Source organism: Camelus dromedarius, chromosome 30 (genome assembly GCF_036321535.1).
Source record: "Camelus dromedarius isolate mCamDro1 chromosome 30, mCamDro1.pat, whole genome shotgun sequence".
Taxonomy (NCBI): Eukaryota; Metazoa; Chordata; class Mammalia; order Artiodactyla; family Camelidae; genus Camelus; species Camelus dromedarius.
Window position 1 is genome coordinate 13,876,307 of NC_087465.1, and position 25,868 is coordinate 13,902,174.

Below are 25,868 nucleotides of genomic sequence, written 5' to 3' on the forward strand. Positions count from 1 at the left end.
GGATGGTGGACAGCCTACATGTGTTTTCATATATAACAGGAGTGTTCTAGCTTCCTGACTCCTCCTGTCCCCTCTCCATGCTCTCTCAGCACCATGTACATTGTTAGCCAATGCCACGCCCTCAACAAGCGTTCAGTTAGTGTTAGCTGTTAATATGATTGTTACCATTTCCCCATGTCGGTGCATGTGACAAGGTGAGGCAATACGGTCCATTTGTCTCTCTCGTCTCTGGGACTGCAACCTCCTGTAAGGCAGGGATCGTGTCTTTCTTATCTTTGAAATCCAGCTCCTGGCACAGGGGTGCCACTCAATAAATGTTTGTTGAATGACTACTCTATGGGAAAGTAAGCCTCCAACACAAGGTTTTGATGATTCAAGGGGCCTGGTGGGCGCTTCTACTCAGCACCTCTGTTTCTCAGAAGAGTTGGCACAATTCTTCAAAGCCATCACTCTGCGGAAACATCAGAGTTGGGCGCTTCAAGCAGGGCACTTGGTGACTGGTACCAACCGCGTCAAAGAGTCACGGTATTTGTCAGAAGACAACTTGATGGAGAGACACAGCTTTCTCTGCCTTCTGATATACTTCTATTTTTTTAATTATTAAAATTCAAAATAACAACATAAATGTTAAAAACTTAAACATTTTAATGTGTGTGTTTGTGGTATCATCATTTTAAAGTAAAACTTAATTTAAACTCCAAAGAAGAGGAAGAAGCAAGGTGTTGCTCTAACTGTCCCACCACCTCCTTATTTCTAAATGAAATGTATGGTTAGAAAGTTGATCTTGGAGTTAAAAGAACAAACAAATAGGTCCTTGAGTCAGTAAATAGGGCTTTTGTTTTCTTTTTTTGCACTGATACATACAGTGCAAATTAAAGAACATGGTTTTTGTAGTTCTTGGCTTGGTAATCACCCTGGAAAATGATTGTGGAATGTGAGTGATTGCAAGAGATTGTTTATTCCATTACTTTCACCCTGACCAAGCCCACATCTTTCTCTAAAGTATGTCTTATTTTTAGAGCTTATAAATCAAATGTATTGTTGAGAAGGAATGAAGCATGAAATGCACTGGCAAACAAAAACCCAGCCTTATTCAGCAGTCCTTACACACCAGAAACGAAAGTGTGGCCACTAAATCTGTTCTTTCCATGAGGCTCTAGCTTCGGACCCCTTTTGAGATATTTATCATGTGTTATTTTTAAAAAGAAAGAAAGAGAGAGAGAAAGAGAGAGAGAAAGAGAGAAAGAGAGAAAGAGAGAGAGAAAGAAAGAAAGAAAGAAAGAAAGAAAGAAAGAAAGAAAGAAAGAAAGAAAGAAAGAAAGAAAGAAAGAAAGAAAGAAAAGTCTACTTTTCAAGAATACTTGTGATTTCAACAAATAGGTAGCAGGAAAGACAAAAACCAACAGTTAATTCTTATTCATTTCAACATTTAAGACCACAAGTTTTAAATATGTAAATCCCATGGGAGATATATGCATATTTAAAATGAGCATAAAAATAAGACTAAGCAGAAGAAAATAATTCATGAACATACGATCACCTCCAGGTCTAGGGAGAAAGTGTATGTCCTTGGTGAATCGCTGATCCTCTCTGCACCCCAGTTTTCTCACCTGGGAGATAAAGTTGTTGAACCCTGGTTGCCCCGTCCCTTCCTGGTCTCACATGCCATGATCGCCTCTTCCTCACTTCCAAGTCTGTTAACCACCTCAGAAGTCATACATATGTTGCAGAACACTGATTACAGCCATCTGAAGGGGTGTGAGACCCAGAGATTCCCGTGGGCATTTTTAAGTCAGTTTGGTAATGGGACCAGCTTCCAAGGAAAATCGAGCTGCTCAGAGAGGGACCAGCTCTGTGGTACATTACTGCTAATGAGCTGAGCCTTCATACATGATGGAAAAACCTTCCCTTCCCATGTTTTTGCTGATGGCATCCTAGTGCTTAAAAAGCCTCTGTCCCTTGTCCCCCTGCCAGAGGCCCCAGCCCCGGGGACCATCAACTGCCCATGGCCATCTCACTTTCTGACTTTGAACCTTAGGCTCAGCACTGCAGATTTGTTTCCTCCCCCGGGTTATACCTCATTTAGATACATACCTCAAAACCCATGTATGCCTTTCATTTGGGCCCTAGTGACTTTATGCTTTGAAAAGTTTTTATGTCGATTAGCTCATTGATTGTTTTGAAATGGCAGCATCCAACAATAATCTCAGAACATTCGGTTTCTTTTTGTATTATTATTATTTTTTAAATAACATATTTATTTTGGTATGGTTCCTGCACAGTAAACTACACATATTTCAACTGTACAGCTTGCTGAATTTTGATAAATGTCTACACCAATGAAGCCACTACCACAATCAAGAGGTGCAATTTTCGAATTCCCAGTTTAACCCTTCCCACTCGCTTTACCCCTTGGTAACCATAAATTTTGTTCTCCATGTCTGTGAGTCTGTTTCTGTTTTGTAGATAAGTTCATTCATACCCTTTTTTTTTTTAGAGTTCCACATTTAAGCAATATCATATGGCACTTTTCTTTCTTTCTGGCATAGTATTATTATTCCTCTTTTTTTTTTTATTGAAGTGTAGTTGATTTGCAATGTTAGTTTCAGGTGTTCAGCAAAGCAACTCAGTTACATACATACATATATATATATATATATGAACATCCGGTTTCTAAACAGAGTCCTATTATAAAACAAAAACCCAAACCTATGTGTTTCACTTTGCCTTAGTTTTCTCATCTGGATAAATAAGAACGCATCATAGCCTTTGCTTCTGCCCTCATATACAGTAAGGGTAACATGAGATATAAATGCAAAGGAGTTCTGGAAAGTTTTTGCTCAACATTATATCAATATAAAGTAATATTCCAGTGAAATTAGTGTTAGAACAATCTCCAAGAAATACTTTTCAGTGTGTGTGATGCCTCTTCATGTCAGGTGCCTGATGAATGACAGCCTTCAGACCCAAGTTAACGGAGCGGTGGGAAAGAATTCTCCCTCTCCCCATGCCTCCCACCCCATCTTTTCTTCTTGCCTGAAACATCTGGCAGCCCTTTGTAGTTCTGGATGATTTGATTTGGAATTCATTAGTAATAATTGATGTGCTTTCTGGAATTTGTTTAAACAGTTAATCGCGTGGTGAGTAGCTAAGTCAAAAAGGATTGTTTGAATGGAGTCTGCCAACCTGGTAGCATTGAGATGGGCAAGAACAGAGTGGCTGGTGCCTGAGGTTTAAAGGGCTACCCCAGCCCTGCCCTTCACCCACCGGGGGCCTGAAGGAGCTTATCTGTCACAGGGGAAGTTTGGTTTCCTTGTAGGTTTCCTTTTAAAAGCTCTCTTTTGTCAGGGATGGGGGGACAACCGAAGACATTTGTACTTTAATGACCATCAGTGATGGGGCCACACAAATATGCAGAGCTTGGAACTGGCATTGGAGAAGGTTAAAATGTGGAAATCTGGAAAAGAAAGTGTCCATGCAGACAACTCTAAGCAGAGAGGGGAGGATTCCTCTAAGGCAACTTGGGGGCATGGGTTCTTCATTCTGGGGGTCATGGACCTCCACTAGAATCTGATGAGAGCTGTTGTCAGATGTGTGCCACACGCGTAAGACATAAGCACGAAGATGTTTGTGTGTGTCTTTGTGTGCAAGTTGATTGGGCATACAATTGTGAGGGGTTCCTAGACCTCCTGAGGTGCATACAAGGACTTGGGTTAAAAAGCTCTGAAATAGTGATGGTAAAATAATAAGAGGAAGGAGGTTTGTGCTGGAGAATCTTTGGAAATAACTGAATTACATTTGGTATTAATGTCCAGACTGAGAGTCCAGCAATCCCACTTCTAGGAATATTTCTGAAGGAAACAAAAAAAGCTATGTTGAATAGATATCTGCACTCACATTTAATAATAGCCTTATTTACAATAGCCAAGACATGGAAATAACCCAAGGGCCCATCAATGAATGAATGGGTAAAGAAAATGTGATGTGTGTGTGTGTGTGTGTGTGTATGTATATATATGTGTATATGTGTGTGTATGTATATATATGTGTATATATGTATGTGTTTGTATATATATGTATATATATACAATGAAATATTATGCAGCCATAAAAAAGAAGGAAATCTTGCCATTTGGGACAACATGAATGGACCTTGAAGGCATTATTCTAAATGAACTAAATCAGACAAAGACAAATACTGTATGCTCCTTCTTATATGTAGAATCTAATAAAAACCAAACTCATAGAAACTAAACAGGCTGGTGGTTGCCAGTGGCAGGGGCAGGGGAGTGGGTGAAATGGGTATAGGGGTCCAAAGGTATAGTCTTCTAGTTATAAGATAAGTAAATTCCAGGGATGCAACAGATATCATGATGACTATAGTTAACAATACTGTAGTGTATATTTGAAAGTTAAGAGAGTAAACCTTCAAAATTCTCATCACAAGAAAAAAAATGTTTGTATACGAGATGATGTTTGCTAACTGGACTTACTTTGGTAGTCATTTTGCAATCTATACATATATCAAATCATAATGTTGTACACTTTAAGCTAATACAATGTTATATGTTGATGATATTTCAATAAAACTGGGGAGAGGGGAAGCCAAAAAAAAATAGAACCTTCTATATAAGATCACAGCACTTGCAGGATACACAAATTTACTACCAGGATACCTCTAAGAGAGTCTAGTGATAAGGCAAATGAGATTGACATTTTTACAAGTTGCCTAGATCAAATGTCAATCACCTAAAGCCATAGCCACTGTACATCTATTTCCAAGGTATAATTCCTTCGAATCTGGGATCAACAGATTGTAAACCAGTTTTATTAAGTAGCTGGGTGGTAGGCAGTGCTTTCATAGAAGTTCTAAGCTACTGACAAAATACATGTCAAAGTGGAAATACTCATTGGGAAAAAGTAGTGTTTTTGCTTCTGTAATGATAGGAACAAGGTTTTTTATCCAGCAATTAGTAAGATGTTCTGTACGAAAGATTGGGAACCATTGCCCTAATGATCACCCAGAGACTATTGTAATTTATCCAAAGAATCCGTTTTTAGGAGTTTCCCCATTTCTGAAATAGGGCACAGTACTGCAGCAAGTGGCCGCTTAATGCAGAAAAAATTTTGAGGTGTCAGATTCCTTTGAAAATGTGAGTCCAAAATGGAAACACTAACTGTAAACCCTGAGGTTACAGGAGACTTTAGAGATCAATAAGGGAGGGAAAGGACATTGCAAAGGAAGTATGAATTCTCTCCTTAATGTGGATTTGTTTTGTTTTGTTTCGCTTTGATTTTAGATCCAAACAGTATTCTTTACTGGAGAGCAGATGTTCAGTAGGAACTGGAAATATAAGTTAAATCAAGAGTGTCCCTTGCTTTGTGGTCAACACACAGAGTCAGAACAAACAAAAAAAGAGGCCTCCAGAGAGTCTTCCTTCTTTGACTGGCCTCTCTCTCCAGGTGACATGAAACGAACACAGCCTCCCACACCAGCTGAGCCCTGCATCTTAAGGGAGGTGGTCCTGCCAGGCGTGGGCTAGAAGCATGCAGCTTGATGATTTGCGCTGCATCTTCAGATGCTGTTTTCACAAAATATGAGGACCACTTAAATGAACCCCTTTTTATAATAAACTCAATTCAAACGGGAATCCATCAAGCTTCATGCTTTAAAAAAAATCTTATAACTAGTCAATTTACCCTGTTTTTCACAAAGTCTATGGCGACACTTCCTGACTTTCTCTGTGTTTCCTCCACTGGGTTATTTCTTCAATCACCTTTTGAGAATATAGCCCTCCTTTGGAAGACTGGTAGGAATAATCTCTAAACAGGAACTGTGTGATGACACATCTGGAAAGTTCAGAAGAGAAACTCAGAGTGGCCAAGATGGTTTTTTTCTGAAAAGCACTGCAAAGTGCCTAAAAAGCTTTCTTGTGTTGGAGGTCCACATGAGAACTTTGGTCCACCTCACCTTCAGGCAAAGCATCTCAGCTCTCTAACCCTCAGTGTCCTTATTGTGAAATCCTTTTCCAAAGCAAATTGGATTAGGTCATTGATAAATCAGAAACCATGGTGAGTCTGAGATTTTGCTCCATTTGCAAGCTAACAAGTTAGCCTACCACGGGTTTGTGTAGTTATACTGATAGAAGACTCTGGGTCAGAGATACAGACCAGTTCTTACTCACAGCAGAAGAAACAACCAGAGCGGTATCTTGCTTTGTTTCCTCAGCGTGACAAGAGCCAGATGATACCCACATATACAGTGGGGTGTATCAGAGGAGAGAAACTCTGAAGTTAGGAAAATTTGATTTTATATAGGGCTGCTGGTAACCAGCCCACCCTTCCCTCTAAAGAGAAAGATTATATATTACTTTGGAATGTAAACTAGGCTCCTCCAGGGAGCGAAAGAAAGGGGTTTTATCTTTATTACCCTGGGATGTCTCCAGAGAAGAAGAGAGACATCTCTAAGCTTTATTATCCTGGAATGTCTCCTTATACAAACAAGGGCTATAAATGCCTTTGCTCGGAGGACCTAGGCCATGCAGGAATATGGGGAATCCATAGATAAGTGTCTCCCAGCAGTCATTTGCTTGCTCAAAACCCTCGGTCATTTTCCTCTGTAACTAGAATAATAGCCGACCCTGCCTTGCCGTGGTCTAGGAGACCGACTTGATCTGATCCCTTCCTACCTTTCCAATCTCATCTCATTCGTCTCCACTAGGCTCCAGTCACATTGGTTTCTCATGTGTGTCTCTTGAACATTTCAAGTTTATTTTTACCTTGAAATTCTCGAACTTGGTGCTGGAACGCTATTCCCTGGGACCTTCCCATAACTGATTTCTGATCTTCATCTAAGACACACAATGCAAGTGTCACCTCTGCAGGGAAGCCTTTCCTCTCCCAACATAGTCCTTCTCTATTACATCACCATCTCATTGTCTTCATAGCCTTTGTCATTCTTTTCTGCTCACTTCTCTGTTTGCTGTCTGTCTGCCCCTGCAAGAATGTTAAGTCCTATGAGAGCAGAGAACTTTGTACTCAATTTTTAATCTATTAGCTAGAACAATATCTGGCTTATTTTAGAAAACATTTGTTGAATGTATGTTGAATCTATAAAATGGGGATAATGATAGTTATTTCATAGAAGCTTAATTTACTGAATATGAACATGTTTGTATATTATAGGTAGATATAATGGAACTATATTAATAGTAATATTGGGTCCAATCATGGCGGTGAAGAGTTAGCACTACACTGAACTCTAAATAGTCAGCAGTCAACTCCAGAACATAGCTTCCTCTGGCAGAGGACATATATTAAATTCAAATCAATTCAAAAATCAGTAGGGACTTGGTACTCATTTGTGTATGCTTCTTACTTTTTCTTTTTTGTATTTTTTTAAATTGAAGTATAGTTGATTTGCAACGTTGTGTTAGTTTTAGGTGTACAGCAAAGTGGTTCAGTTACACATTATGCATAGGTAGGATCTTGTTGTTTTTCTATTTTATATATAGTGGTTTGTATCAGCTAATCCCAAACTCTTAGTTTATCTTTCCCCCTTTCCCCTTTGGTAACTATAAATTTGTTTTCTAAGTCTATGAGTCTGTTTCTATAAATAAATTCATTTGTATCATTTTTTTTTAGATTCCACATATAAGTGATATCATATGATATTTGTCTTTCTCTGTCTGACTTACTTCACTTAGTATGATAATCTCAAGGTCCATCCATGTTGCTGCAAATGGCATTTCATTCTTTTTTATTGCTGAGTAGTATTCCATTGTGTGTATGTATGTATGTATGTATGTATGTATGTATGTGTGTGTGTATCTATACACACCACATATTCTTTATCCAGTCATCTGTCAATGGACATTTAGGTTGCTTCCATGTCTTGGCTATTGTAAGTAGTGCTGCTATGAACATTGAGGTATACATATTACTTTTGATCTATTTGTGAAAAATTGTAGAAATGCATAAATAAGTTTGATGCATTCATATTTTAAAATTTTCTTTAGAGCTTTGCCTAGTAGGGGACTGTACACTCAGTAAATGTATATTAAAATGAATTGACTTAATTATTTAATATATAAATAACACTGCTGTTGGGTCATAAAGATGAGTTTCTTCATTCAACAAATATTTATTGAGAATTTTCTGTTAACATGATGCTGTACTAGGCTCTGGGAATTCACCAATGAAGGTGAGTATCTGTCTTCAAGGAGCTCATTTTAATACCAGATAGAGGCGGGTGAATGACTTGCCAAATCTAAGGTAATATTAATATCTAGTACCACTGATGGGAAGCAGAAAATTCATATTCTTTTTCTGATTTGGCTCATGACTTACTTTCTCAATGGTTATCTTTCCCCATCTGTAAAATGGGTATTCTGGGCTCTATTCCTTCCTCACAACCCTAGTCTGGGCCTTCACTTTCTCTTGCTTCTCTTGGACCAGTGTGACTATCTCTTAATTGTTTTTTCTCCCTTCAGTCTTGGACCTCACAAGTCTACTCTCTTTTCTTACTGAATCAAATCCAATCTTTTTAATAGGGCACAGAAATTTCTTCACGATCTGGCACCTGACAAATCCCCTAACCTCATTTTGTTCTTTCTTGCCTCACAATCTACATTCTAGATATGTTGACCCGCTCTTACTCTCTGACCTTACTCTATTCTTTCAGACTTCTGTTCTTTGCTTGTCCTGTGCTCACAGACCAGAAAGCCTGGAGCACTTTTCTTTCCTACACATGCCCACCCTCACCTGCTCAGGCTAGGAGGCTGTCCCTGCTCCATCTTCAACCCCTCTCCCTTTATTTTGGCTCTTGTCTGTGCGCCTTGTGTTTGTCTCCATCGCTGCACTCACACGCTTATGATTTCCTCTGTGCATATCTGCTTTCTCCACTGTTCTCACTTCCTCTGCTAGAAATGCTGTCTGAGTTAGCCTTTCATCTTTAACATCTAACCTGTTATATGATAGAATCGATGCTCATACTATTTGTTGAAGGCAAGATGGAAAGAAGGAAAGAAGGACGAGAGAAAGGGGAAAATAGAAGAAAGGAAGAAGCAGAGAGAAAGTATCATTTTTGCAGTGGGAAAAATAGAACTTTCAAATACAACAGTTGATTAAGTATAGTGATGATAAAATAGAGACATAAACTCTTTGATGCTGTCTTAGTTAAAACTGAGAGAAATTATAGGTTAGAATCAATTTGATGTCTTGGGGGCAAAGTCCTATTATGTCAAGCACCAGCCATTAATAAGAGAGGTGGACTGAAAAACTTTTCACTCTTGTAATCTCAGCAGTAAAAAGAACAAAGAAATCAGACAGGAGGGAAAATGTCTTATTTACATTTGAATGATATGGGCCGTGACCACTGCTATGTTTCTTAAGAAGAAACAAGAAGATTCCCAAAATATTCACAAATTCTTCATGGGCTTTTCTTTCTAGGATGGTCCTAAAAGCTAAGTACAAAATTTCTGGAATGTAAACTTTAATCTCAAAGCATGTAAAACAGGGAATTGTTTATTTAATCTGTAGAATAACATTTGTTTTAAGGACTGGAACTTGCTCACTTTAATTGTAAATTAACTATTAATCTGACTCATCATTATACAAATTGTGTGGAATTATTTGTTCGTTAGAGAAAATTATTGGGGCCTCTGGGTCTAGTTTTTCTCTATACCTGCTTTGCCATCCATAACAAAAATAAGAAATTTATAGCGAACTCAAACCCAAGCACACTGAGACGTGTAGCATCTTTGAAAACATGCTTTCCCTTGTTTTAAACACACACTGTTATCATGGATTCAGGTTTCTAAAAAACACCGCTGAAAGTCCAATCTTTATGGTCTCTGGACAGAAATTTCTTTCAAAAATCTTACTTTGTTTATTTTCAAACTTTTTCAATGTAAAAAATAATTCAGCTCTTCTCTGCTTTGCCATGGTCAGAATATCCAAACACTGGAAACAATTTGAAGCTATTCCTCTATCATTTTTTCCATTTCAGTAATATTTTCCCCTTTCCTCTTAAGGAAGAGATTCAGGTTATTTTCCATTGTATGACTTGGCTGCTAACAACCAGGGCACTTAAGAATAGATATCAGAGAAAATTACAGGGCCAGGGAGCAGGAGACCCCCCAGGAGCAGGTCCACATTCACTGTCTAATTATGTTGTCATGTATCCAAAATGAAATAGCATCTCTCCAAGAAGCATGGCCAGGCGATGCCCCAGGTATTAGGGAACTAGGTTAGGGACATGCCTGAGTGCTGGTCTCAGAAAGCTGTGCGAAGCAGGACTCTGATTCTGCGGACAGCATGGTAGGCAGGTGGCATGTATCCTCTGTGTTACAGTGGCCACCTTGAGACAGCAGCAGGTCTGAGCTGTGGGCAGGCTTCTTGCTGTGTGTTTCTCTCCATTAGATGAATGGCCACAGTTACACAAATGATAGGCTATTCAGTTGGAAGCGGTCTTCGGAAAAATCAACAAAAACTAGATGCCTTTCTAACATTTTCACTCTTTTGTAGAAAGAAAGGCTTAGCCTCACCATTCTCTTTTGAAATTAGTAGATTTTGAAGATGTCTTTGATACATTTCTTGGATTTAGGAGGAAGAATTATTAGGAGACTTTTCATGCTAGCAGTTAGAATTTATTCTGTGCCAGTGAGAAACCCTTGAAATTATTTAAACGGAAGAGTAATATAAACAGATTTGTATTTCAGGAGAAACACAGTATGGAAGATAAACTGAAGGGAGGCCATGACGGTGGCAGTAAGGAGGCAGAGTTGGGGAACTTGGTGATTGTGTGAGTCAAGGATGACCCAGGTTTCTAACTTGAAGGGGTGGGTGGACCTTTCACTGAAATAGGAAACAGGAAGCGAAGAAGGCTCACGAGGATGATTTCAGATTTGGACATGTTGGACTTGAGATGCCTGTAGGATATCCAGGTGAACAAGAAGGAGAATTAATAAAATGGCCACATTTAGGCTAACAGATGGCTTATTTGTATGCTTGTCCTTAAAACAGTCAACTGATCTGACTGACTGGTTGCTACTCAAAGCTCCAGGCCCGTAGTTGAAATAAAGCTATGAATTTTACTGTTTCTGCCTTATTCCAGCAATCAAAAGTAATAGTCATACTTGGTTTCTGCATTGTTCTCCAGGGAGAAGGTCACGGAACTATAACCTTACAAAATAGGCTAAATACCAAGAAGTCCACGCCTTGGGCACTTACAAGATAAAGAGATCTCATAAAAAATGTGACAACTACTAGCTTCTATAGAATTGATCACCTGGAGGAATTGTGACGCCTCTCTAAGTCTTATGATGAGAAAATGATTCTGTTGATTGTTTATTGTTTGAGCTATGGCTAAATAATCACCCTCCCTTATCCGCACTGTGGGTTCACAGTTTTGAAGGCACTGGCTTGCTGTGAGTCCCCTTTGTCCAGCAAAGCAATAAAGCTGGATCTTTTCTTCTAAGCTCCAAGACTCTGTCTCTGAGTTTCAGTTTGGCTCATCAGGGATGGGGGCCAATTTTTCAGCAACAAACACATAGATAAATCTGGAGCTAAGGAGAGAGGTACAAATTGGAAAACAGAAATGTGGATGTCAGCACCTTATTGGGACACAATTAAGTCAGAACTATGGATAAGATTGTCCTAAGGGGCTCTGAGAGACAGGAGCCTTGGACTGGACATCTGAGTAACAGCAGGATGTAGGGGATGAAAAGAGGAAGCGGAGCTGTGGAAAGAGATTGACAGGGAACGATCAGAGAGAGAAAAAACGTGGCATTGTTTTAGAAACCAAAAGAGAAAACATCAAGAGGACTTGTGCACCAATCTCAAACACTGCAGACAGTCAGCAGGTGCCCTCTGTGCTCCCAAACACCTCCCATCACCCTCACTATGTCTTACACTGTTTACCTGTGTCTCTTCTTCGGGGCTGACAAGAGCCTCAAGGTCAGGGCTTCTGTATTCCCAGGATCTGAAGTATACCCAATGGTTTGGACAACTGAGTGCAGTTTCCATGAAGTGGTAACAGGTGGAATTCTGACTGAGGGATGTATAAGGGAGGAGAAATTTCAAATGTGGTTACATCTCAATTATCCAAGCTGAGGGAGTAGAACAGAAATGTGGGCGAGACAAAAAATAGACAAGCTCAAAATTCACATCTGACTTTGAGCAAAGACTCCATAGAAAGCCTATATTTTTTCATCAATCCAGGCAGTCCTTCCTCCAGTCCCAGTCCTCCCTCCAGTCCCAGTCCTCCTGTGATGTGACCTTAATGTCTTCCATTGAAACTCTCCCAGGAAGAGGAAAGAGACAGTGGACACCTCAAAGGGAATGAGCCTGTGATTAAGTGAGAACTGACAAGTATGGAAGGGGCGTGGAAGAATGAAGCTCCCTCCATGTGGGTAAAACTCTGCTGTTGTAGATAACAGATAATCATAAGGTGTGTCACCCTTATTTCCATGATAAACAGAAGGTCTGAGCATTTGCAAGCCCATAAAACATTTTCTAGCCTTGAAAATGAGTGTACTTTAAGATTTTAGATGAATGCCATTCAGAAAGTGTTTCCTTTATAAAGGTGTCATTATAATAATGAATGTTTTGTATTTGGGGAAGTGGTGTCATATGTGGAATGTTCAGCCAAAGTGAAAAAGATTAGTAGCTAGTTTTAATGACTTCTGGAGAAGATGAGAGTTTTAGTTTCTTAAGTCTCTCTCTTTTTTTTTTCCAACCCAAAGTCAAATGAAGGGTGGCATAAAGAAAAATTGAAAACAAAAACTAGTGAGCTGGTTTGATCATAATAATTACAAAAGAACTTCCTGTACAGTTTAAAGGAATAGTCTGTTCTTTAAAGTACTTCCACATGCATTATCTGATTTGATGCATACTCATAAACAAAACAAATTAATGCAGGTTAGCTCTGATAATCCTTGTGAAAGAGGTGAGGAAACTGATGATCAGATATAGCTTCATCTTCTGTGGCACCATTTTTTTGAGAAAATGCCCAGACTGTTTCAGGAGAATGGGGTGCGAGAAGATGGCCCTGTCGCAGGTCTTGGGCAAGTCCCTGGGATGCACCCCAGGTTGAGTGAGGGTCCTTGGCTTCATGCACAAAAGCATTCAAGGGTGAGCCATAGTGATGTGAAAGTAGACTTATTCAGGGAGATACTCCATGGACAGAGTGTGGTCCCTCTCACTCAGAAGGGAGAGTAGCAACTAGGTGTAGTTAGTATTTAAGGGCTGCGTAATTTCATATGCTAATGAGTGGGAGGATCATCCCAACTGTGTTGGGGAAGGTGTGGGGATTTCCAGGATTTGAGCCCTGCTTACTTTTTGGCCTTTTGCAGTTAGCCTGGGGACTGTCATGGCGCCTGTGGGTTTGTCTTGAGGCTCAAGGCTACTGGAAGTCGAATCTTCTGCCATTTTTGTTCTAACCAGTTAATCCTCAGCTGCTGTGTCATTCTTTCATTGGTTGTGCCCTGCCCTCTTCCCTCCTGTCTCAAAACCAGTATTCTCCTTCCAGTATATAATGATCCTCCCACCTGCCTTCCTTCCCTCCTATCTACTTTCTTTTTCACCTTTCCGTTTCTCCTTCATTAATTTCTTCTTTCCTTCCCTGCCTCCCCCTTCCTTCCTTCCTTTAGAAAACAAGGACTCTGCCATTGTGATATTGTGATATAATAGAAGTATACATTTTGTTCTTCAGCCCTGGCTCCTGAAGCAGCTCCAGAGCAATCAAGGTGAAAGGAGTATCTTTTGTTATAAGATTTGGTTTTTGTTCTTGAAGTTGTTCTGAAGTGATAAAGCTGAAAGGAGCCTCTTTTGTTATTCATAGCAAGCCCCTTTCAACCACCTCTGAGTTTATGTTAATAAGGTGACTTTTGGAAAGCCCCTAAAGATGGGGGGGTGGGGTAGGTGGAGGGCTGGTTTCCAGGGGAATGAATCATGTGACTAGAGGGTTGGAACTTTCAGCACCCGCCACCCAGACTGGCTCTCATCTGAGTTAATCACTAATGGTTAATGATTGAATCAGTCATGTCTATGGAATGAAACCTCCATAAAAACCTTAACTGAAGGGGTTCAAGGAGCTTCTGAGTTGGCGAACACATGGAGGACTGGGCTCCCAGAGAGGTCACAGAGGCTCTGCGCTTCCCCTATACCTTGCCCTGTGGTCAGTGTGGGGGGGAAAGAAAACAGGTTTGGCATTAGAAATGGAGGCAGGAGAGTAAGAAATGGCATTCTCTTTCTAGTGAAGTACTTACTATACAAGGCACTGAATCTAATAAATATCTTATAACCTGTGCTCCCAAGTTACTGTAACTTCAAATGCGCGTTCTTCCTACAGAAAGGTGAGTGTGGCTGGCAGCGTGAGGCAGGTGGCCCCAGTGTCTAGTACTCTTGTCTATACATGTATATCAAGTATCAAATGTGTTGACATTTATTTATTTTAAAAGGGTACTGATTAACATTTGAATATGCACCTTTTGGGCAAATTTTTTTAACTGTTTTTTTTGAGTTATAGTCATTTTACAATGTATCAAATTCCAGTGTAGAGCACAATTTTTCAGTCATACATGAACATATATATATTCATTGTCACTTTTTTTTTCGCTGTGAGCTACCACAAGATCTTGTATATATTTCCCTGTGCTATACAGTATAATCTTGTTTATCTATTCTACATACGCCTGTCAGTATCTACAGATTTTGAATTCCCAGTCTATCTCTTCCTACCCACCTCCCCCTTGGCAACCACAAGTTTGTATTCTATGTCTATGAGCCTGTTTCTGTTTTGTATTTATGTTCTTTTTTTTTAGATTTCACATATGAGTGATCTCAGATGGTACTTTTCTACTTTTGGGCAAATTTAACAATTATTTGTAATTGTCATAGTTACATTTTTTGGATTCAATTATGTTAACCTTATTTGTGGTGAAATATACACATAGGGAAATGCATAAAGCATAAATGTAACTTATTTTGAAATAGAGCTTTTGAGTACTTCTACAGCGTTATTCAACTTGACCTTCTCAATAGCTCTGTGAGGAAGGAAGGGGCGTCATCAGTATCATCACCTACATTTCCTAAGTGGGGAAATAAGACAGTTGACTTCCCCAAGTTCAAAGCCAGTGGTGGATCCAGAACTTGAACCCATGTCTTCTGCCCTCAGAGCCCGGGGTGCTCTGACTTGCATTTAGCATTTATATGACTTAGCATTTATCCGACTTAGCATTTATCCCATGCTGGGTCTCTTAGAGACTACAGGAATCCCGTGAAATTTGGTAAAGACAGAAAGCAGTTGAGTGAAGTTCTGAAAAACTACTGGTAAATAAGAAATGAATAGAAAGGAGCAGTAGTCGCTGTAGCTGTTTAAACATACGACATGCCGGGAGCTATGGAGTAAATGCTGCATGAATTACCCCTTGAGATAAACAGTGTCTAGTGGGCAGAATGTGCAAAATCGCTCCCATAGATTTAGGATTTTACTATAAATGTAGTAAAGGGGGGAGAGAAGGACACAGCTTTGGCAACCCTTCCTCCTTGTCACTATTTTTGGTTCCCTGTCTGAAGAAAATTTTCAAGATTTCCTTGTAAGGACAAAAGAAAAAAATCATTCTGTGGCCTCATGACCTGAGCAGAAGCAACCATGAGTGAATATTCCTCTCCGCCAGCAGCTGGGAAGAACTGGGAGCAGATGGTAAAAGCTTCCCACCTGCAAATGACATCAACTGACGAAGTCAGTTCAACACTCTCAGAAAGTGGTCTCTTGGAATCATCAGCCTCTCCACTTCAGATATGGAAAGCCCCCCAGGATGGGAATAAAGTGTGCACCCTAGGAAGGAGGCAGCCTTTTCTTCCTTAAGTGGGCATTGGATCCGAGCCCTTGTGAGAGATGCTTGGTTATGTGTATTTGGTTCTCATACATGCTTTCATTTATGGAATTTCTTCTGGTTGGTGGAAAGAAGAGAAGCAATAAAGTCTGGTTCCCATGTATCTGGAGATCAGTCACATTGCGTGAACAAGTTGCCGAGCGATAGGAATAAAGTCATTCTTCTCCCACAAAGGAATACTGAACCAACCCAGCTCATTTATTTAACACACACTTAAATCATGTTTATTGAGTGCCAGCTGGGGACTTGACAAATATTATTAACTCACTTAATCCTCCTAACAACCCTCTGAGGGAGGTATTGTTTTACTAGTGAGGAAACTGAGGCACAGGAAATTTCATCAACTGGTCTGAGGTCAAAAAACTTTCGGCTTTGTGTCTCTGAAATATTAGAGCCTAAGATTCAGGAAATAGATTGTGTTTTCCTCCAAGGGTGACATTTTTGTTATATTTCTCCCACTTACCTGGATCACTGCTTTCCGAAGTGAGTGGAAGGTAGGAATAGGTACCACCAAGTGTGTGGCAGAGATGACCAGCTGCCCATCAAACTTGCATCTTCTTCTCTTTCAAATGAATGAGTCCTGGTTCTTAGCTGGGCACTGGTACCCAGCTATAGGGGGACATTGCCCCTGTTCCCTAACAATTTGGTGTGGCCACCTGACTAAGCTCTGGCCAAGAAGATGTAAGCGAGAGTGTTCTGTGGGGTTTCCAGAAAGTTCTGTAATAGAAGTTGCACCCACTCCCTTTCCATCTTCCATCTTGTTGTTTGGGAAGTGACTGAGATGCTGAAATTGCAGCAGGCATCTTGGACGTGAAGAAGCAGGCACATCCAAGGGAAGGAGGAGGGTAAGACGAGACAGGGGTTTGTATCTCTGGTAACAGTGTCATCATCAGATCAACCCTGGACTACCTGGCTCCAGACTTCTTATGTATGAGAAATAATTAGACTACTATCTCGTTTAACTTTTTTGGGGGGGGGGGGGAAATCATCTGTTATTCACAGCTGACCCTAATTTTAACTGAAAAATGCTATGACTCATCAATTTCCCTGATAGCTTTGAATCTCTTCTCTAAAGTAGGATGCTAAGAGGTAATTTGATCTGACGTGATTGGCAATTAACGGATTATCTTGTGATAAACCCCTATAACTCTGGATTCACGGACTCATGACGTCACGTTCGTTCAGCACTTTACAGTTTCTTGTAGAAACTGACATGAGTCGGGCGTCTCCTTCATGCCGCACCAATGGGGAGAAAAGCTGAATAGACTCCGACTCAGCTGGAGGAACAGAAGCACAAACAAATCATCATAATTCAACATTCCATGTGCCAGAGAAGAGCTTGGGGAAAGCATTAGAATAGAGGCTACTGCCTCGTCCTTGGAAAGTTTGAAGTAGACTTCACCGGGGAAGCAGTGCCCCACCACCCAGGCCGAGGAAGAAGGAGGAAAGACGGGCTGGGCGAGGGAGCCGTTCCCACGCACTCCGTCAGCGGCCCTTCACCACCTCTTCTGGGGAGGGCGGGGGCGGTGGCTACAGCCCCGCTTTACCCGTCAGAGCCTTGCCGAGGGGCTCCTGGCCGTGAAGAGAAACACAGAGGGCCCAGAACCTGAGCTCTGGCTCCTAATCCCGTTCTCTGTCCACCCTGCCTCACGGTCCCCCTAAGTAACATTGATGACCATGAGTTCAGCCCCAAAGGAGGTCAGGTGTTTCTTATTTTCTCAGCTAAAATAAGTCCAGCAACCCAATTCATTTAATTTATTGCATTTCCCCTTCCACTTTTCATAATCCTCTTATTTATGAGGCCAGAGTTCTTAGTAATTCCCTTCCCAGAATCTTCCCCAAGGAAACATTCAGAGAGGCAGGCATAGGTTTATGCACAAAAACTCTCCTTGCAGAGCTAGTTATAATAACAGAAAAGAGGAAACAACCTAAATTTCCAACAAAAACAGACTAGTGGGCAGCCCCTAAACATCTTTCCATATATTTTATAATGGCATTTTAAAAGTACTTACAATTAAGGCTACTAAAACCAGGTTGAAGATGGCTGATCCCCATTTTGTTAGGTATACACACCCACACACGCATAGAAAACAGAAGGGCTCTCAGCAAGGCGTATGCAGTGGCCATCTTGGCACTATTTGTATTTTCTACATTTTTCTACAATGTGCATTTTATCATCAGAAAAAAATCTCAATAAATATTGTTTAATAAAATGCAAAAGTCATCACAAGGGCAATAAGACAGAGATTCCTGTATTAGAGTTCTCCAGAGAAACAGAAACAGAAACAATAGAATGAAATATATATATACATACACTGTTTATATACAAACAATAGAAAAAAAATAGAGAGAGAGATTGTTTTTAAGGAATTGGCTCATGTGATTATGAAGGCTGGCAAGTCCAAACTTTGCAGGAGACCCAGGGAAGAGTTGATGCTACAGCTCAAGTCCAGAGGCTATTAGCTGGCAGAATTCCATCTTGAACAGAAGTCAGTCTTTTTCTATTAAGGCCACCAGCTGACTGGATGAGGCCCACCCACATTATGGAGGATAATCTGCTTTACTCAGAGTCTATGGATTTAATTTAAGTTTCATCTAAAAAAACCCACAAAACCTTCACAAGCACGTTGACAATACTGTTTGACCAAATTCTTGGATGCGGTAATCTAGCCAAGTTGACACTTAAAAGTAACCATCACAATTTCCAGCCACTTACGATTTCTTACCAGTTGCCCTGACTGTTTAAAGATGGGCACTGTCCCCTCTCCGTCTTCCTGTCACTCAGTACAGGCCTGGCTCATGGCAGATGTTAAGCAGGTGTTGGAATGAGTGTGTGGGGGAGTGAGGGAGTGAGGAAGTGAGCTGCTGAGAAGATAGGCAACAATATTACAAAATCATCAGCTCAGAATGTCACAAATCTACAGCAGGGTTCTTTAAACTGAGACCTGGCCAGCCACCTCAGAGGAAGCCACATCACACTATAAGGGCAGGCCCCAGCCTCCACAATGACCCTAAACCCTACCCCACCCACCTATGTAGACCCACCAAAGACTCACCCTGAGTCCAGAGACCACTGCGGACATGCAGTCTCCCTAGTGGTGCTGCCCTGCCAAAAGCAATGGTCAGTGGGAGGCAGGTGTTTTTTTTGGACCAGAAACGTGGACCTTCTTGGGGCTGCCCAAGTATAGGGTCCCCTCTGGGTGGCCTCCATGGCCTCAGTCCAGGCAGGCGGCGGTGGGAGCAACTCTTCCCTGTGAGCTACAGCCGGACAGCAGCCCCCTGCTGCTTCAGCCCATGATGAGAGCATGTAGCTTCTCCAGCCACTAGAAAGTTCTCTCCCATCTTTCAACATGGGCTTTTGTCCCCTTCAGACATTACTTATGTTACCTATCAGGTCAACTCTTGCTTTGGGCTAGCATCTTTCCTGAAGCCACCGAGCCCCAGATCCTGTGACCCTCTGCTGTTCCACCTCCATCTGGAGCCTCAGAAGGGCCGGACTCTGGGTGTCCAGTCAGTTCAGAGCAGCCTGGATTCCTAAAGACATTTCCATAGCTATAGTTACCAGAGCACAAAAGCCAGGAAATTGGGGACGCTGATAAAGTGATTTGAAAGGAGCAAGGTTGGTTTCCCTATATTACAAATGGATAAAAATCTTCTATTCAATGAAGTGCTCTTGTTCTAGTTGTACAAAAGGTATTTTTTATTTTAAAACATCTACTATGAGGAACAAGTTCTAAGATCTCACTTATTTCATAGGAAAATTCAGACATGAGTCCTTGCTAGGGGAAGGAGACCACGTTCTCATTTAGGAATGGGAGCGGAAACTGGCTGGTAAACCGCCATCAGCGGCACGTTTGAGGTGGGGGTAAAAGGGCTGGGTGCCTCCCCATGAAGGAAGGGACCCATTAGGTGGGCTGGTTCCTTTCTAAGCACAAAAGGGCTGGCATGCCATCTGGATGGGAAGGTGTTAGCTCTGTGTACAGAGGGTGAGCACACCTGGTGGGGACGTATCCCAGAAAATCAACAGTTCAAAAAGTATGGCTCATAGAATCTGTCTGATGTGGTAACAGCACACACTGATGGGGCACTTCCCAACAGTCAGGCACTGTTCCAAGTGCTTTGCATAGATGACCTCACTTAATCCTTGCAATATCCCTGTGACGTTGCTACTAAAATTCTCCAACTTTATAACTAAGGAATCTGATGCATGACTTGATTTGCCCCGAGTGCTCCACCAGTTAAGTGATGGAGTTGGGAGTTCTTCCAGCAGGGTGATCCCACAATGGTCACTCTTAAAGTGTATCTACATAAACACATGCGCTCATGTATATACATGTACACAGATTTCTTGGGATGCTGAGTCAGATGCCTTTTCTGTTTCCCTCTTACATAAAAATAGCACACACTTTCTTATCTTCCCAACCCTAGTTTGAAGCAATTTTCTGACCCCGATCCCTGTTCCACCCCACTCCAATATTCCAGTTGCAAATCTAAACAGCTACATTCTAGTCTTGAATTTTCCTTCTTTATGTTCTCTGCTGTGACAGCTCCAGGCCAAGAAGTCACCACACACTAGGATGAATGGCACCCTAAGCTCATTAGCTGGCTGCCCTTGGACACATGTTTCTTCAGTGTTGGCAGTAGTGGAGCAGCATGGAGGAGAAGCAAATGAGCCCTGGACCCAGGAAACACCAATCTACCTCCAAGGGTTCTCTCTCTAAATTGAAGAAATTGGCCTCAACCATCTCTAAAACACTAACAAATTATGTCTCAATGGTCTCCTCCCAGCAGAGCAAGACTGGTAATTCTTCCCTTTTGTAGCCACCAGGCTTTCCCAGGGAGCTCAGTGGTCTATCTTTGGGCAAGAATGAGATACAAAGAGATTAATTTTAGGAAACGTACCATCCATACACACAAGTATTCACGGTGTCTTTTGGAGCATAGAAAAGCAAGACTCAAACACTGACAACAAATGCATCTTTGCCAAGTCTTAGAAGGGAGCGTTCTGATTTACAGGTTCAAGTTCATTCCTCAATCCAGAACAACTTGTTCTTCCTCTTCTTTCAGGATATTTGCAGAGGAGAATTCTAGGACTATTCACAGTCATTCAGCCAACATAAAATTGGCATGAGACTAAATGACTCACCTTTTGAAATCAGAAAGAGTTTCCAGGGACCTAGCTTTGAGAAAGGTAAATATTTGCTATTTGCCCATCCTGTGCGTTAAACAGCATTAAGAAAGCATCAAAGAACACAAATAACTTCTGGGAGGCAGGCAGGTGTCCAGAGGCACTGGGAAAACTGAGTTGGAGCCAAGGGGCCATGTGTAGTTAGGGAAACCCGCCACAGAGCTAGAAGACAGCCAGTATCAGTCTGATACACCACCCTGGCCTTAGGAATTTCCTGATCCTTCCTTGGAATGGCAGGGTCAATGCAGTGAATCTAATCTTCTTTCAGACATTGCTGGGACCACCCAAACGAAGAGAGAAAATGAGCATGGTTAGTGGCTTGGCCACCAACAAGGTGGGTGGAGGCGCTGATGTGCTGTCTTTCCTGACTAGCTGGCTTCTTGCTTTACGAAGCCCTCCTTCTCCAGGTAGAACCCCTCCGACTGTACTTCCCAGCGTCACTTATACCTGAAGCCCAGGCATATAACCAGGGCCAGCCACGGAATTTGGGGGGCCCAGTGAAAATGGAAAAACCTGAGGTCCCTTATGTAAAAAGTAGGAGGGAAAGGCACAGTTAAAGGCACTAAAATATAATCCACTTTTCTTTAAGAATGTTTTATTATTCATAAAATGTATGATGGGGAACAGTGATACATTAATAACAACATAAATTTACAAATTGCAAAAAAAAATTTGTGCCATAATTTTAAATACCATCACAAGAAAATGCTTTATTAATGTGATATCTTAACTGATCTTTAGATTTTTCTAAATTGTTTTTCTAAAGATTCACTTATTAGATCCTCAAAATGCATGCTTTTGGCAACATGATTTCAATCAATGTAATCAAAATAAAGTTAGTTGCTGTTAGCAAATGTAAGATCACAAATAACTTTTCATAATTTTTAATTCTGAGGACTTCGCTGATGCCACTTTTATTGGAATTGTTAAGAGTATTTTATAGTCTCTGACAACATTGGGATTAATTGACAAATTATTTTGAAATAAAAATTTTAGTACATCTAGAGTTGACAATTCTTGCAAAACAAATTTTCTAAAAAGCTTTAACTCCTCATACAAATCAGTTTTGTGTAAGTCTGAATTTAGTTTTGTTTTATTTATTTATTATATTTTTTAGAGGAAGTAGTGGAGGAATTGAACCCAGGGCCTCATGCATGCCAAGCATGCACTCTACCACTTGAGCTATACCCTACCTCTCTGGACTTGGTTTTAAATGCAAACATACAATGACATTTTGATGTTTTCCTCTGATACTTCCTATAACTTGTTGAGGTCATACAGGAAACTGAAAGTGGTCTCATGATTTGTGCACAATTCAGACCATGCCTGTTTATACATTCTGTCACTGTATCCTCAAACACAAAGAAAAATTAATCATAAAATTACCTTCCTTGTTAATAATTGGTTCATCTAAAGCTTCGTATGAAAAGAATGTTTTTTTCCCATCAAATATGGCGATTAAAAAATTTTAAATTCTGTCTCTAACCCTGTGGCTATTTACTTTGCAATGTGGCAGCAGTTTTAAAAACTGGAGATTTTAAATTATTTGAAGAATTCTAATAATTTCCTAATGTGCTTTACTGTGACGTCTGTGTGTGTGTGGCTTTTATTTTGTAATAACTTACCAAGCACCAGCAGTTCCCATCCTGGCTCTCAGAATGGAGAATCTAAATGAGATTAGATTCACTGCGTTAATATTTGTATGAATGCTGCAGGAATGCAGACAACCCAGCTTCCTACCCCATAGGGAGCTCTTTTCCTCTCCCAGGGAGCAGCCACTGCCACCATAGTTGCTGCTTTTTTTGCCGTGTCTGCTGCAGTCACCACCACCAGTCTTCACGGTGCCCGGGACTCTCCCAGGTGAAGACGTGGGCACAGGGCACCCAAGCCAACTGCTCAGGGCACACACTTCCCTCACAGCTGAGCCCATGTGTGTACACGCTGCCGCCCAGTGCATCTCCTCCACACATGCACATGCTCCATTGCCCCATCAAACTTCTCACACAAAACCAAGTTCAAAAATAACATTAATAAGAATTTCAAGACAGCAGCCACAGTAGACCATTAAACCAAGCAAGGGAGAGAGGAGCCCTGTGCACCTACCTGCACAGGTCACTCACCGTAAAGCCACCCTGCATGTAAGCAGGGTTCCAGTGACCAGGCACACCCCTGGGAGAGTTTGATTCAGGAGTGAGCTGAGCAGAGAGACGGGTGGGGTAGGGAGGCTTCTGTTTTGCCATCACGGTTGCCAATGGAGGCAGTCTGTTTCTGGGGTAGATGGTATTTCCACACCACTGCAAACAGAATGGTGGATGGAGGCAGCAATGCCTCCATTAAGTCAATGAGAAAGAATCATTGTGGGAGGTATTCCTGGAAATGCTCCCCAGAGCCCATTTCTCAAGATCCTCTGGGGTCCTATGAGCCACTTAGTGTCTCTTTAGTTGATCTCTTTCTGCTTAAACTAGGTCAAGAGAATTCCTGTTTGCAACTAAGAACCCTGGTAATCTGGTAAGTATTTTCTCCGTTTTACAGACGAAGAGAGTAGGGTTCAGTGAGAACTTGTCTACGGCCATAGGACTAGTGAACAGTACAGTAAGGATTCAGGCCTGAAGCCTGGGCTTGTAGCTACTACGCCGCACCAATTCTTCACGCAGCATCGGAGAGCTCACTAAATCATCCTTCGTACTGCATCACAATTTGGTACTGAATATCCATCACTTTTTTCCTCGGGCGGCTGTCTCTTCTGCACTCGGTGGCGCTGTCAGTCACTTGCCTTGACTCTCCAGTCAGTGGGAGGAATGCGATGTCGCCTGGGCCAATCAGAATATCCCATCTTCCTTAAACACAACCGTGGGCCCAGTGGTGGACTTTGGACTCAAGCAAGGTCATTCAGAGTCCACTCTGGAGGACTAATACGCCTACTGGGAAAGTGGGTCTCTCCTTCTGAGATCGTAATCACCATGAAAGTTCATTGGGGCCAGTTTTCTATCCAAATGGAGTAAGAAACTAACATAGAAAAAAAAAAGCAGAGCTGAAAGACACTCCTGGTCATGTCATTTGAACCCCTGGATCTAGCCATTCTTGAGGTCTAATAAGTGAGCCGATAAATTATTTTTACCTATGCTAGTCTGAGTTGATTTTTCCACCTCTAAACATAAAGGAAAAAAAAAAACCTTCAAAGCTACTTCATAGAGCAGAAGGGGCAGCAAACTTGAGTCATACTCTCTGGCCACCATCTGCTGCCTGACTCTGTATCTGTTTATCAAGACTTCTTCACTGACCCAGATAGCTTCTCACCAGGGACCATTTCTCTCCCATTATTTATTTTCCATTTCTGTTCACAATGGAGGTCACACTGATCAGGAATTACTGCTACAACCATCCGCTCTCCATATAATTCATGCATCTTTCCTTCTCTGTGCACTCGCTCCCTGGCCGTGCTGACTCTCAAGTAAAAGGCATTGTCTACCCTTGTCAGAGACAGAGGAAGGTATAGAGAGCCTCCCTTTAGATTCTAGGCTGCCTATTCAACATCTAGTCGCACCAGAAACAACATGAAATCCCGCAGATGATGTGATTCATTATAGACAGTGTGATTTGGTTAAAACCAGCGTCTGGATTTCTTCAGATACATAAACTAAAAGGTACTAAAAGGAACCATGGAGGTGATCTCTTTCAGGGTCAGTGATGTGTAGGTGGCTCTCACGGGGATACGAGAGATGGCTTCATAGGAACACGGGCATGGCATTAAATAGCACAGAATCAGAAGCACGCCCATCTTCCCCAAGTCTGTTAAATGGAACCATCAACCAACCAGGATCTGAGGGTCAGTCTCTTAAGGAACTAGCCTGCATCCTTCCAGAATGTCAATGTTATGAGATGCAAAGAAAGGCTGAGGAACTGTTCCAGGTTAAAGAAGACTAAAGAGAAATGATCACTAAATGCAACACATGATCTGAACTGGGTTCCTACACTGGGGGAGAAAATGTCATAAATGTCATTATTGGGTCAATGGACAAAATCAAATTACAGCCCAGAGTTAGATAGAAGTATTGCATCCATGTTAAATTTCCTGAATATGGTTATGTTACTGTGGTTACATCCAGAGAACATCCTTCTTTTTCAGAAATACATGCTGAGGTATTAAAGGGCATGGTGTAAGGAACCTACTCAGTGGTTTGAAAGCAAATATAAGTATATACAGAGACAGTGAATTATAGAGCAAACGTGGCCAATATGCAAAATTGGCAAATGCGGATAAACGCTCAACTGGAGTTCTTTTGCACTATTCTTACACCTTTTCTGAAAGTTTGAAGTTATTTCAAAAAAGAAAGTTTTCTAACAAAAGAGCAAGCCGGTCTTTCAAGTTTCTTTCAACCCTCATGATTATATCAAAGAGAAAGAATCCGCTTGAGACTAACATATCTTTAAGACTTTTCCAACACTTGCTAACCTCCCTTTTTAATAAAGAGAGAGCAAGCCTCAGGCTCAGTCTTGGCAAGGAGCAGTTACCAGCTAGAATTTAATATCTTAGTTTTGTTTTCATTGTATTTACTTTCTATTTATGGCAAGTGGGGTAGTTTCCTTGCACAGTGAGATACACAGTTACCTTTTAAAGAAATTTCTATAATTAGAAATGAGTTAATGTAAAAAAGCGTTTGTATTTCTTTTTAATGTAACATTAATAATTACTAATATAAAAGTGCAGGTAGCATTTGGAGGGTAAAGACATGATGTTTAAACACAACAAATTGCCTGACTTTCAGGAAACACTAATGTTT